Consider the following 15,837-nt stretch of genomic DNA (forward strand, 5'->3'; position numbering starts at 1 on the left):
AGTTTGTATCAAACTATTTTGGCCGTACACATGACGACAAGATGGACCTGAATGTGTAACGGTAAAGAGGGTACCACTCTTGTCTAGTAGAACAAAATAGAATTGTTCATCTCAGGCTGTACCATTCATTATCACCACTTTAAATTTGCCGTTCAGTGACATGTTGTTCAGCCATATCAGGCTTCTAAAATAAGATAACATACATGATGTCTGAAAAGGTATGGCACGATACGTCGGAGCTGCCAGATTATACCACGCAGTATTATTATTATTATTATTATTATTAGTAGTAGTAGTAGTAACATTTATTTAAGAACAGGGTAGCCAGGAAACAACAAAAGTTGATTGCCACCTGGGCCCTGTTACCACACACCACACACCACACACCAAAAACACATTACATACCACCAAAAAGAGATTACAAACAATGCGGAAGCAACGTTTAACAAGACAAGATGAAAAAGCAACAATATCAATAGATAAATTTACACCGCCATCCAGTTACACCATACTGGAAGTCACCCTCTCTGCCATTGTTAATTACTTCAAGAACCCTCACTCAGATACCAATGCAAAGTTAATAAGTTAGGTGAAAGTTAATATGTCCATTACGAAAAAAAACAGAGACCTCCATCAAAGTATTTGACACTTTTCGTGTATTTTAAAACATAGTTTTACCAATAAATGGTACGTGGCTCTGCCAATACGGTGTCTGGAAATATCGCGCCCTCGAAGTTTTCTATATTACTAGTAGTAGTGTGGCATGGATTACGTGCTTTGCCTTGTCATTGTTGAATACTGAAATTCCACAGTAAAGTATAAGATCAAATTATGTAAATTGAAAAGGAGATTCATTGCAATTCCGGGCGAACACGCTTCAGCGATAGCCTAGCTTCAAAGCATGGTCGTGTATTGCCCTTGGCAGGGATTGGTTCATGAAGATGACGTACCTGAAGTTAATCAACTTGATTTTTTTTATCTGTACCTTCTTTCCAACAGGGTCGTATGTTTTCCACATATTCTCTGACGACGTAGCCGAGTTGAGGATAACTGAAGCTAAACATCCAAAAAGACAGAAAGTATTTCTTGAAATTAATAAAGTAAGTTGTGTGTCCAGTTCTTTTGATGATGCTGTCACGTCAGAATTTGTCATACCATCTATAATACTCATAATCAATCAGTAATATGACTTCGAACTTGACAAGACTTTGAACTTATAGTTATTTCATAACCATCTGTTTTCATTAATATTTAGGGTAAATAAACGATATTAGTCGCGTAGTGGCGATTGATTAATTCACTTCTAGAATTTTTTTTTTTTAAATTAATAAATGATGAAAATACAATTTTGTTACCATAGTTTTAGATATTTTTAAATTCATGAAAGAGGACTAGTTTTCTGATTCTTATCATCCAATGTCTGAGAGATATGCTAGAAGCTTGAATGAGAAATGGAATAATGTTGGTAACAAGTTTGACAGGAAAACTTTAGTTCCTGTTTCCCCTAGTCAAACGTTTTCTTTCCTTTTGCAGCCGAAAGGTAAAGAGGCACAATTGGTACAAAACATATCCAACGAAGCAAGGTAGAGTCTTCACATAAAAACTTTCATTCCCAATGCTTCAACACAAAATATATCACTCTAGCAGTGTTGTAATTACTTACAATGAATTCAGTCCGAAACTTTGGCTACTGCGATAAAACATTCAGCAATGCTAATAACACATACACGCACGCACACACACACACACACACACACACACACACACACACACACACACACACACACACACACACACATATACATACATACATATACATACACATATGCACACACATACATACACACACACACATTATATACACTGTGAGAAACCCGTATTTGTATCTGAGACATTTGTATTTTGATTTATGGTAGATATTTGCGAAGTGTGTGTGGAGGTGTGGGGGCGGGGGGGGGGCAGTTCAGTGTTTAAAAAATGCAAGTTGAACTGAATGTTTGTTTGGTTGATTTGTTAATCAACGCTCGCCTTATCTCCAAACATCTGGCCTAGATTAATATATGCAGGCAATAGATCGATACCTGGCAATATATTGATATTTGGCAATAGATCAATATCTGGCAATATAGACACTGATTGCTTGTCCACTCTCTTCCTCCAACATTTAACGTTTGTATGTATGTGTCAACATCTCCACTATGTTAGGTTGACTAATGACGTCATATACTTTATGCAAGTGATCCAAATACATAGTAGTGGACGAGGACTAATAGAAGTTAAGGTGAGTAATTACTCAACGAGCACTGAAAACGACGTGTGTAAATTTAAAGTTATCTGTTTTATGTAGTTATTTTGTATTGATTTATTCATTCTTTGTTTTTGGTTAGTCATTTGTCATTTTTTGGTTTCGGATAGCGAAAGAGAGTTTGTCTCAGGGGTGAAAAGTAACGCGAGAGGGAATGGTATGTGTTCACGATGACAGAATTTTACAAAAACAACAACAACAACAACAACAACAACATTTGTGCATAATTTCCATTTCCTTTCATTTTCAGTGGAAAGAGATTTCCATGGATAATTTTGAGCCTCTCACTAATAAAATATTTATTCCAATATTAGAAGATGAGAATGAAAGTAAGTGCACTTCCTTAATTTGGTGATTAGTGACAATCGATTTCAGTATGCCAAGATGACACCCCCTGTACACACACATATATAATCATGAAAGTATCAGAAGTGGACAAACGCCCCTGTAATGGTACCACACATATAGAGGGGGTGCTTTAGTCAGTTGATCAGAACTATCAATAGGATCGCCTCTCATTCCCTAACAGATGTGTCCATAAGTTAAACTAACGCTAACCCCCACCCATTCAACTCCCCTCACACACTGCATGCACCCCCTCACACACTGCATGCAACCCTCACACACTGAATGCACCCCTTCACACACTGCATGTACCTATACTATTTTGAGACAATTGCGACCTATTTCAAAATATAATGTATCTTCTCAGTGGAGATTTGTTTAAATGTTTCAAAAGTTGATCAGTTGATGGTTCTTTGTGAAATATAACAAATAGTACAATTGTGTAAAGTTGAATTGGACTAATAATACCTGCATTACGTTTTAAAAGGAAGAACAGACTTATGGGAAATGAATGCAAGAAATTCACCCTCTTCAGTAAGGAGTACTTTATCGCAAAATTACGTGATCACGATTCCTGTTTCTCTCTGACATTTCGGTACACGCCAATGTAAGTTCTAAATCACCCATCAACAAACTGTTAGCTGCCAAGTTGTGTGTCATGGTTATCTTCACATGGTTACAGAATTCATTCGAAACATCTGTGCTTTCCTTCTTTCTAGTAGGGACTGTATTATAATTATATAAAGTGTACACCTTTAGCGCGCGAATCAACATGTTTGTTTTAACATTTTTAAGTTACATAATAAAGGCTAAAAGACGGCTGTGTTTTCTCTCCCCTTCCTGGTAGATACTACTACTTTGCTGACAAAGAACCTGAAGTCTTTCTCCAAGAAAACAGATCTTATCATTCATCCGAACAACTTAGAGAGGTATAAACATACTACAGGTAAATATGAAATCCAAGAACATTTCATATAGTAATCTGATATCCGTGCAATGAGCTGAGATTTGTGGCATTATCGTCAATGTCGAGTCGTCACATTTCCTAGCGAGATCATTGTTGTCCTATTAACACTGCTAACGCAATATTAATCGCAATCGTAACGAATGTGTTGTATACTCTACATATTTCATCATCATGTTGTGGTATTGAGTTGAGATATCATAACATGGCAATGGCTCACAACGATGACAATTTTTCATTTTCATAACTACACTAGATATTAATTATCACCCCTCCATTGTTACCATAGCAAATTGATATTTTATTATAATAAATCAAAATATAAGCTTACACGGACAAAAGAAATTGTAATTTCTGAGATATCGCCTAGTATTTTTTTCCAGATTTAAAAAAAAATCCACCCATCTCAATAAGCTACACTTAATTGTAGGGAGAGGGACTAAATACTTCTGTTCTAATAGCTAAGGCTGTTTGCTGTGAGAGTCAATCCGACTTGTAGGTGGTACACTGTGAACGTAAAGCGAACAAATCAACACAGCATCCTCGCAAGTAATTGAATAACTTGGCTAACTATTAAACTATTAAATTGACCTTATTACCCGTCGCACAGAAATTAACAAAGTTGTGTTTATTTCTACTTGTAGCACATAAAATGACTAGCCTTACCACCACGATACCTCTATGCGATCAGTACATGACTCGGTTTACTTCTCCGAGAATAGTAAAGAGATTCGACGGTTTACGACAGGTAATTGTTTGTCGGGGAGGAGGCAGTGGTGGTGGTGGTGGGGTGTGTGTGTGTGTGTGTGAGGGTAATTTCCTTACTTTTATATGCTCTAAACATGACTATTTGTAAAAAGAGAATAATTGGAGTCATGTTGGGTTTCCATGACATTTTAGTATACGTTAATTGTGTCATCGAATCATTTGAATAATCCTGAATATCAGGTTTGAGTTCTATAAATGGCACCACGTGACTTGATGGTCATTAAGCATGCATACTTCAGTATAGTTAACTTAGGATTATACAAATACATCTTAATATGCAGGAAAAAGTACCGGGGGCGGGGGGGGGGGGTTAAACCCAGTTTATGCCACTGCAACATATTGCAAGAAATATATCCAACGGTCACCACAGAACCATTACCTGTATGTGACTTATCATGACCTCCAACGAATGATTTGTCAGAAAAGTCGAGCTCTCAGAATCTTCTGACTGTGACAACTTCACACAGCATCACTAAAACTTAACAAAATATTCTCAGCCAAGTATAAGTTTTATTATGTCGACTGTCAAAAGTTAACATTGTTAAAATAAATTCTAGATCGAATTTAAATTTCCATATCATAATGAATTCCAAAAGAGACATTGACCGATAATGTTTAACAGTTGTTGTTGTTGTTGTTGTTGTTGTTGTTGTTGTTGTTGTTGAGCTATTCTGAAATTTGTCCAACAAGTTATACGATTGAAACATTTATCATATAGTAGTCATGTAACCTTAAAGATTGAGACAGCATTTTTACAAATGAATCAAAACATATGCAGATTCATAGAATTAGCTAGATCTTACCTCGTATGTTTAGTGGTAATATAACTAGTAGTTGACCGTTCAAAGTTATTTCTGAATCATTAAAATGAGTTTTCAAAATCCATCCATCTCAATAAGCTACGCTTTACTGTAGGTAAAGTACAGTGCTGTGTTTCCACGCGATGATACATCCTTATCCTGGACGAAAAAGCGGAACAGCAAAGGAAATAGAATTCTTCCACATAAAATATTCCAGAAGTTAACCCTTACCTTTGAGGACCACATCTCCCAGTAAGTTGTATGTAAGAAATTAGTATTCAAGAACACGACTTCCTCCATGATATTGTTTGTGAATCTTTGTGACAGAATTATTCGTGAAAGCAAGTTCATTTTCCATGTACCCATGCCACTTATATGGACGCTGTTGTATATTTACAACTGGGACTTCGTCGACCTCGAACTCATACAATTACTTTAAACGTAGATAACCTCTTCCACAATGTGGTTTGGTCAGTAATTGTGACATATGAAAAGTGGCAAAGTGAAGTCATTTTCTCGGATAATATTCTATATACATTTCCAAATGATGACATATTTCATGAGTCAACAGCGATCTTAAATCACTTCCACAGAAATTACACTTTGAAGGCGATCCCAAACATTGAAGAGTTTCCCCAGGTTCTCCCAGGCGACGACAAACTCATGTACTTAGTAGATGCCGTGAGTATTACTTTCGCTCTTCGTCACTTTCTCAGACTATACAACCATTAATTGCCTTTGCAATATGAGAGAGAGAGAGAGAGAGAGAGAGAGAGAGAGAGAGAGAGAGAGAGAGAGAGAGAGAGAGAGAGAGAGAGAGAGAGAGAGAGAGAGAGAGAGAGAGAGAGATGCATAGATGTCTTGTTAACGACCTACTGAATCTAGCCAGTGTGTAGCATTAGAACGTCTAAACTGGCATCTTTATTGTCTATCAGCTACGTTTTCTAATACTAAATGACACATCTCTTTGAAAATCGGCACAAATCCCGCAGTGTTTATAACTGTTGTTGTTTGGTTTCTTAGGAAATTGCACCCAGTAACCACAACAAGGGAGATAAGGGATCAACATATGGTATTTCTATGTACTTGTATTTCAATGCTAGTACACGTTCGATTTGTCACCCAATCAACTCTGTCATCAACCACAGACGTATGGTTCACGTTGTCGTGACAGTCAGCAATCTTGGGAAATGGATTCAGTATTTCATCGATGAAATGACACAGGTAAGAAAACAAAGATGTATTTATTGTAAATTGTAAAGGTTTGATCTAAAGTTCTGACTGTGCATTCTGTTGTTAAGCGCCCATTCACGTTTGGTTGTTAGATGATTGGTCAGTTTGTTGGCTGGTGGATGGACTGGGCTTTTTGGTTGGTTGGTTGGTTGGTTGGTTAGTTAGAGCTAACGAAATCTGGGACAGTTTCACCTGGTTCCATCTTTCTTTCTTCCTCCATTCATTCATTCGGTCGATCAAAAACTGTGTCAATCTATCTTGCGTTTCAGCTAATCCAGCAGTACCTTTTTTGTATTTGATAACGTTTTCATCTGGCTTATAATTTAAGATACAACTCTTTTCATGCATGGGAATTTTACATTTTGCAATCTTAACCTTTTCTTAAGTTATAAATTTAAAAAAAGTGTCCCCACTGATCTTAATATGTACTTTTTCTAACCGCAATATGAAAATGTACACTCAGAATATCGTTGGTATATCAGTTACAGTTGTGTGCCAAAATACCAGAAGAGATCTTTTATTGTCTTGCTATCATTAGTTATACATTCTTCACTCGTAAACCAATTCCTACAACCCCCCCCCCCTCCCCGACACACACAAACCAATACTGCCACTTTTTAAAATTGTCAACTATCCGTAGCTTTATGAAAACACACGTGACCACTTCTTCAGTGTAACAATCGCAGATTTTGGAAGCGATGGTGTAAATGTGACATCGATTGTCCAGAAGTCAATCATGGCGAAAAGGTATTTCGATTTATTTTGTCTTTTGACAATATTTAATCTCGAACATAATAACATCAAGGGAATAGGTGACCTCGAATTATTCATTCTCAAATCGCTTGTCTCTGTATTTGATATGACGTGGTGGTGTGGTGTGGTGTGTTGTGATGTGATGTGATGTGATGTGACGTGACGTGACGTGACGTGACGTGACGTGACGTGTGTGTGTGTGTGTGTGTGTGTGTGTGTGTGTGTGTCTGTCTGTCTGTCTGTTCCAAAATGAAAATTGTGCTTTGTATCGTGTCACAGAACCCCTCATAAGAGTAATCTATAACTCGTTTGTCTTGATGACATACATGACAGTGAAATTACCGAGTTTAGTTGCGATATTGATTGTACAAGATGAACATTGCCTCTTCCTAAATTTACAGGATCAACGTGGTAGAGATTGCAGGAGAATTCGTAAAAACTAGAGGCTACCAGAAAGCTGTTGACACAATACAGGTACTTATTCACACCAAAATGATACATGAATGAATAAACCATCTCAACGTTTTAAAACACGGATTGAAATAGTATTTTTAACATTTATTTCTCTCAAATGTGGACCGGTATATTGATTCCCTTGAGTCAAACGGCCTATAACTTACATAACAGGATTCTTCTGAAATAGTTGTGAGATTGTATGTGCCATAATGCTTTCATATACGATTTCAAAGTGAAGTTTAGTGTTACAGTAATCTGCGTATGTTTTCGTTTTCGAACTGATAATATTACTCAGGACATGTGTATGTTCAGGGCCAGTAAACCCGCAGTACACGTCATCAAATGATCAAATTGAGACTAAAACCTAAATTACTTTGTATTTCAGTTCCATAGTGGCGATGACGTCATTTTCCTGTGTGATTTACATTTAGAAATTCCTCTTGATTTTGTCGATCGAATCCGGAAGGTAGGTCTTAGTCATTGGAAATACAAAATCTTACTTTTGTATACATGTAATATAACCTAAAGGCTTTATGACTTGTGTCAAACATAGATAGATATTTTATTATCTGGTCATTTTGCTGACCATGAAGATTTCTCCGTCTTTATTCAACAATTGGTTATCCTTCTGAACATCTTTGTTAGGTCAAGGAGGTTTTTGTTTTGAAGAGAAGTTTGGGGTTAAATAGAATCCGGTCTGTCGGAAACGATATTTTTTTCGAGTAGACGACAAAATTAGAAAGTGAAACCAAATGCAAATAGATAAATATATCGGCTATGTTTATCTTTTTGCTAGGCCTATTACTTTACGAGACAGGGGCAATATGCATATTTTGAATCTTGGTACACTATTTTAATTCGGTCAATGTGGTGACCATCGCTTATTAAGATATTTCATGTTTGGTAATTGTTAACTCAAAATATTCCCTCACAATACATATTTATAGACCTACAATATTACTAAAGCCTCCTGTAACCAAATTTTAAATTACCAACAATTTACAGGAAAGTATTTTCTTTTCAATGTGAGGGGATTTTGTATGACCGATATATAAGAACAAGTTGTTATTCTCAGTGTTCAACATTATTTCGGCAAGGAAATGGGGGGGGGGGGGGGGTTAGAGTTACATCAAAATATTTTGTTTGGCAGTACCCGGCACCAAAGAGATGAGAGATAAGTATGCAAAGATACATTTATAATCTACTCGGCAAGCCTTGTAAGTATTTGGGTGGAGGAATTTTCCTTATGACAATGCTTAGGAAAGTCATTGCCCCTAGCTTGATAGCATTTAGTCGTGTCTGTGCATACAAATGTCCATATTAATCACTACCTGTGTTGTTGTTTCATAGCATGTGATTAGAGAGCAAATGACATTTGCGCCACTTGTGATGAAACTAGAATGTGGGAAGTCTCCTCTTGATCCGAAAGGTAAAGTGATTTATCTTATAGTGTTTTTTGTTTCATCTGTTTGTACTTACTCCTCGTGGATGTTATTGTACAGATTCAACACGTCCTGGGACTTGGAACATTACAAAATTCTATCAAATTAGCAGTATGGCACGCACACCTGTTTTATTTCCTTTTTTTCTCTCTGCCCAAACAACAAAGAACTGTATATTTAGTTGAGGATTTTAAATTGAATAATTGTATCTTTGGTGTGACGTATTACTTACTATAGGGCTTTGGGATGCCAACGGCTATGGACTGATCGGCATCACCAAGTACGATTGGGATAGGATCGGTGGAATGACGGAAGAGTTCACTTCTAAATGGGGAGGTGAAGACTGGGAACTAATCGACAGGTAAAAGCGCTAGGATACTAGTCTGTAACACTTTTACTACCAAAGAAACTTTCATAATTACTGAAATAAAAGATCTTGGATTTTCCAAGAAAATGTTCAAGAACTTCAATGTTAGCGCCCCCAACATACTAATAACTCACGCCTTTCGTTTTTATATTTGAACACGCGAACTTGACGTCGACATTTAGCTGAATATACAAAGATAACAAAGCCCTCTATTCACACTAGCACCTCAATTTCAAAGTTATTAGTAATTCATTTGTTGTTCTAACAATACGTTATTCGTGTTTTAGTTTAATTGGGTCGTTGGCCCATGGCACAAATAATGTATGCTCTCCTGGTAATAGGTTACTCATGGCGATGTCATGGAGGTAGAAACACTACCTCCATGGTTACATGCTACAAGACTGCCAAAAACAATCACTTTGTTTTCGTCTGTACTGAATTGCTTTACATGCAAAACAAATTACTTTAGCTTTACAATGGTATCTGTGTGTATGAAAACATGATAGCGTTTTACGTGGCCTTTATTTGACGTATACTAATAATAGGTTTGCTTTTAATATGATACTATGAAATACATCGTCGTAAACTCCACCCTCTTTTACGGCACAGTCGAAGTCGTTCACAGTGTCACGGAAGAAATAATACCACACCCTCTTTTACGGCACAGTTGAAGTCGTTAACAGTGTCGTGGAAGAAATAATACCACACCCTCTTTTACGGCACAGTCGAAGTCTTTCAGTGTCGTGGAAGAAATAATACCACACCCTCTTTTACGGCACAGTCGAAGTCGTTCACAGTGTCGTGGAAGAAATAATACCACACCCTCTTTTACGGCACAGTCGAAGTCTTTCACAGTGTCATGAAAGAAATAATAGCTAGCTCTGGTTTGCGAGAATGAATGAAAAAGCAATCCATTTATCATTACTGACATAGATATCATCTTGAGTAAAAGACAAAATAATTGAATTAATGGCATATTTGTTCAATACATTAAAGAAGAATGCATTTCAATATTTATACGACAGTGGCAATTGAAGTTTCATTTTTTTAAAGTTAGAGACAAACTAAAACTAGTTTTGTTCGATGTTGTAGATTGCATAAGTTGGTGATAGCAGCAGTGCCCCTGTTATGCGGGTATATATACTCGCCCTGCAGTCAAGATAGTGTAAACACATCACTGGAAGTCCCCAGAAATGTACATGGCAAGATCATGATAGTCATCAGAAATACCATCCCACTTGTGTCTATCTTAAGTAAGCCATAACCTCGACTGATAACGTGTAATATGTCTTACATTGGTGTAAGATAAGATCGCATCAGTCAAAACTTATTATTAAAGTGAAATATAAACAAAGATGCCTTTACTTGCAAACCTCCAAAAGTTATGTGTTTTTTTTCTTTTTGCCAATGTAGGGTCGTACAAGCTGGATTGTTGGTTGTTAGACAAAGGGTCCCCTATCTTTATCATTATTATCACACAAAGAAAGGACTATGGAAAGCTGGAAAGAACAAATTAATGGATTTCATGTGATAAAATCTCATGGGGGGGGGGGGGGATTTTTCAACTTGCAAGACCAATGAGGAACAAGGTATATTAAATGACCAACTTGTAAGTTCATTCAGTTTCATATATTGGTTGAAATTGCTAAATTTTAATTTCATCATTTCATTTCAGTTATTTTGATTTATAAAAAAAATATTGCATTTTTTTTAGTTGCATTATAATTTATGCTTTGTATCTTCTTATACAGAAACTAATTTAGCATTTTGATTTAGTTTAAGAAAGCTTTGATTTAACAGAAAAAGATGATGCACAATCATGAGAAGGCTTTGTTTCTCAAAAGAAAATAAACAGAAAATATCTGAAATTAACATGAAAACTTACTCGTGTTCAATATTTAAATGAAAGTCCAATGACACCGTTTTAAACCACCTTTTTCTGGAAAGCTAACAAGTGCTAAAATACTGCAGTGCTGACTGCCAAGTGATGAAGTGTGGCTAGCTCCTAATTTGTGCATTCAATCCAAGTGTTTTAATTTGTTTCCTAATTGGCTAAAATCATGTACATTAGTTTTATGTGACTATGTCTATACACCGTAATAGGTATCTGATAGGATGTGAATGTTTATGTAAAGGAGTAATGCTATGTACTCAACAGGCAGAAAGGACTGTATTCACTAAATGAGAGTTTACAAAGTATAATACATTACACCTCTATCACAGAGAGGGCCTGGGACAATATGACAGAACCCCATGACACATGAGTGCATGAATGACATACTGGGGGGGGGGGGGTATTTACATGAGCACTTGCATTGGTGTCTGCAGTTGTACTTTCATGAGTGTATATATAGACCCTCCATGTTGATGGAGGGTCTATGGTGTATAGGGGTCTGTTACCATTACATATGTTTACCTGAAACTGCAGTAATATCTAAAATCAAACTGTGCAATCATGTGATTGTGCGTGTAAGGCACATTTGCATGCAGGTATGCAATGATATTTTCAGTACTGTACTGCAGTGCAAATACCACCAGTATGCATGTGCATCGGTGCAAGTAATCGCTGGTACACGTGATAATAATTGAGCAGTAATTATGGAACAGTGCTTTATATCATAAAAGTATTATAACAAGACAACACACTTTGTATTTTGATTAAAAATCTTCTTTTTATTTCATTTAAAATGTTTAAGAAATATTTTATGTAAATTTAGTTGGTTCATATACATGTGGAGATCTGCAATACATTGACTTAACTGTATTTATTTTGCAAAAAAGAATTAAAAGTAAAATAAAGAAATATTACTCAACGGACAAGTTATTTTCTTGTTGGAAAACTGACTGGTGACTAAAATCTGATGTTTAGGTCAGTTCGTTATTTGATTTGATTATCTTGATTATTTCTTGAGTTGTCCTTTGTATTACATGCCTATCTTTTGAATGGGGCTGAAAACAAGACATACATATAGCATGTAACAGTGTTTTTGTAAAGGGCAGTAAATAGGTAAAATCTCTGCGTGTCCCCCCCCCCCCCCCCCCCTCGTCATTTTACTAGGGTTCCCCACCAAATACATGGTATAGCATATATATTAGCATGCCACAGCTTCCTGTTATCCAGGGTTCCCAGCCCTTACCGGCCTTAGCAAAATAACACTGTGTAATACACAGGAGGACTCAAAACAGAAGTAAAAGTATTACATGAGATGGAATATCAACAATTAGCCAATCTTAACATCAGATTTTAAATCAGATAGGTATGAGATGTAATAGATCCACTAATGTAATTACAATGTGGTCTTCATATAAGGAATACTTACTCTGTGAAACATACATCTTTCAAATTCCTAAACTGCAATTTCCAATGAAGTTCACACTTCACAATTCACAATGATCAGCATTTCATCTTAAACTCTGTTATACTATAGTGAATATTCTATCACGACATTACACCCCACTCCCGATCCTTTACTCCATCTGCAACTCAGTGTATATATTATTATACAACTTCACCATTGTAGACTCTAGTTTAGCTTAGCTTAGTTCCCAACCATGACAAATTACACTATCTTCAAATTAACTGGTGAGTCGCCAAAACAGAAAATCAATATCTGAAATTTTCAACAGTAGCTTGGACATCTTTTAGGATCGCATGCCTGCGAGCTAGGTCACATGTTCTGAAACACTACAGGCCATTCTGTTAAGAAAATGCACAACATTTTCATCACATAGTTGGTTTTCGATGTAACAATGACTAAAGTGTTTTAGTTGACATTTTCAGGTATCAATTTTTCTCTTTTGTGCTTGAAAGAAAAATTTCAACAAAGTTTCACTTTTGTTTTCATCACCAATAATCCATACTGAAACTCATCCACACAACTGGCTAATACTGGCTTAGCAAACACCCTCTCCAAAAACTTGTATTTCCAACATATTGTATGTTTCACTATAATAAACTTATCTACAGTTTTTACACATAAGAAATTTTTTGTATATAAAAAAAGCACCACTTCATAAAATTTTAGACAGGTAAATAGCAATTTCATTTCTTTTTTGTAAATCTAATTAAAGAGCCATTCTCCTAAATGTTTTATCATTGAGATATGTAACAGCAGTCTTTGACAAATTTATCTGTATTATATGTAAACCGAAGTTCACTCTTGTCATGGAATGCATTAAAATTCAGGAACACAAAATGGCTGCCATGTTGAATATAGAAAAGTTTGACCTTTGAACTTTTGTGCAAATACAGCAAGTCCTATTCACACTGGCATGAAATAGCTGGTCTCCTAGTATCCTAGGACCTACCTCAGCTAGGAATCATGATGGTAGTTTTACCAGATGTACTATACGCCCCTGTCACCAAGTAAAGGTTCCCCACCAAAATTATGGTAAACAGAATGGAAATCTAGGCAAGTTATATGAGACTCCTCAGTCTATTAACAGGGGTTTGAAGGGTTTCCCAAACTTAGCAAAATGGCTTCTCCTGAAACCCCCTCTCACTAACGTGTTCTGTGTAGAAGTGCATTGTGACATTGTTACAACAATTTACTGTCCCATGGTGGAAAGTTGTCCTATCTAGTGTAAGAGCCAGGAGAGCCACAGGTAGGCCACCAAACATTTACACTGAATAGTACAGTTTACATTATAGCAACTGCACCAACGTAGAAGTAGGATTTAACTTCAAAATTGTACCGCAGAAAATCATAAAATGTATAATCAAAATTTACAAGAGCTGGATGTACATACAATGTAAAACTTCATTAATTTGGTAATTTGCATGATTAAATTAAATTCACTTTAAACTTTGAACTATCACTCTTGGAACAGCTGAAGCTTAAAGGACCCCCTCATAAAACCAATGTTACAAATTTAGTTTAAGTTAGGGGGTCTAGCTATGTCCTTAACCCATGACCAACTCCCCAGCTTTATTATAAATGTATGGTTGATCGCTAAAATTTACCTTGCCTGAAATTTGGACACCTGATTTTCTTTGTTTTCTTTCACAAGTAGACAACAGAAATGAGAACCCCCCCCCCTTTATTCATATACCCGGTATGTACAGGGACCTGACCATATTCAGGTGAAGAAAAATAATTGTGTGTATCCAATAAAAATATTGCTTAGCCCCCCCCCCCCCCCCCCCCAAAAAAAAAAAAAAAAAAAAAAAAAATCAGTCAGAATACCCCTTCTATGACAGTTTGATGAAATATGTACAGACATCACTGGGTAAAGAAAACAGACGTGCACGAAGGCCAAGAAGACAAAGAATTTCTTATCTTTTTGTTTTAATTGTTTAAAAAGAATGTTTAGGGTTGGAGACTTAAACTAGGGTTGGCCGGGTTATTGGTAACACATAATTTTTGTTTGTTTGGCCTAACTAATATGACCATTACTTGAATCACCATCTCTCTTTGTATGCAAGTAATCAGTAAATACCAAATTGCAACATTTCTTCTGGTGTGTTATTAGCGTACAGAGGGAAAAGAAGAGCTCGACTGAGTGCAACAAACACAAAGTACTGATACGTTTGTAGTTGACATTTTTGTTAATTTTCTCTTTCACTTTAGTTAATTTTCTCTTTAACATATGTATGACAGTACTGTTTTATGTATATTTCCTTTGTACATAACATACAGTAACAAAACATTGGATAAATTGTATTGAATATTTGTTATCTATACACTTTTTTAGTTTCACATGAACTTTTCAGAAAAATTTCATAAAAAAAAAAAATTTGCATGCCCTCACGCCAAAGTGAAAATAGGACTACCCTCGGTATGTGCATTCCTCCAACACTGGAAGTATGAACTTTCATTATATAGATATGGGTTTTGAATGTAAATCAAGGAATTTTGTTTGCTGAGGTAAAGCAACAATTTGAGATGATCCCTTACATTACAACTTATACTACTGAGACTCAAGTAAAGCAATTTTGCTCTATGCCACACACTCATTTCTAGCATTTCTAGCAGGTGTAAAAAGTATACTGTATATAACTGTTGTAATTATAAGCCTAGTAATGTGGCCTTTCTAACATAGTCAATTTGTAAACAGCATTTCAAGTTCATCTGACTGATTTACAGTGAATGACGGCCTCATAACTGTGAGTATACATGTATTTAGCTCTCAATGAGATCTAGACACATTTTATGGCATCTAGGTTTAAACAATAAAACAATCAGATTTATAGATTAGTTACATTTACAACAACAACAACAACAACAACAAAAACAAAACAACAACAACAACAACAACAACAACAAACAACAATTGGGCTCATAATTAAAAGCAATTGAAACAGTGTGCTTATAAACTTTACATAAATGCTCTCAATGAGTATGACACAAAGTGAAATTGCTTTACTTGGCTGTTACAGGTTGTACTTCTGGTAATAACTGAAT

Source organism: Glandiceps talaboti, chromosome 4 (genome assembly GCF_964340395.1).
Source record: "Glandiceps talaboti chromosome 4, keGlaTala1.1, whole genome shotgun sequence".
In the NCBI taxonomy this organism is placed as follows: Eukaryota; Metazoa; Hemichordata; class Enteropneusta; family Spengelidae; genus Glandiceps; species Glandiceps talaboti.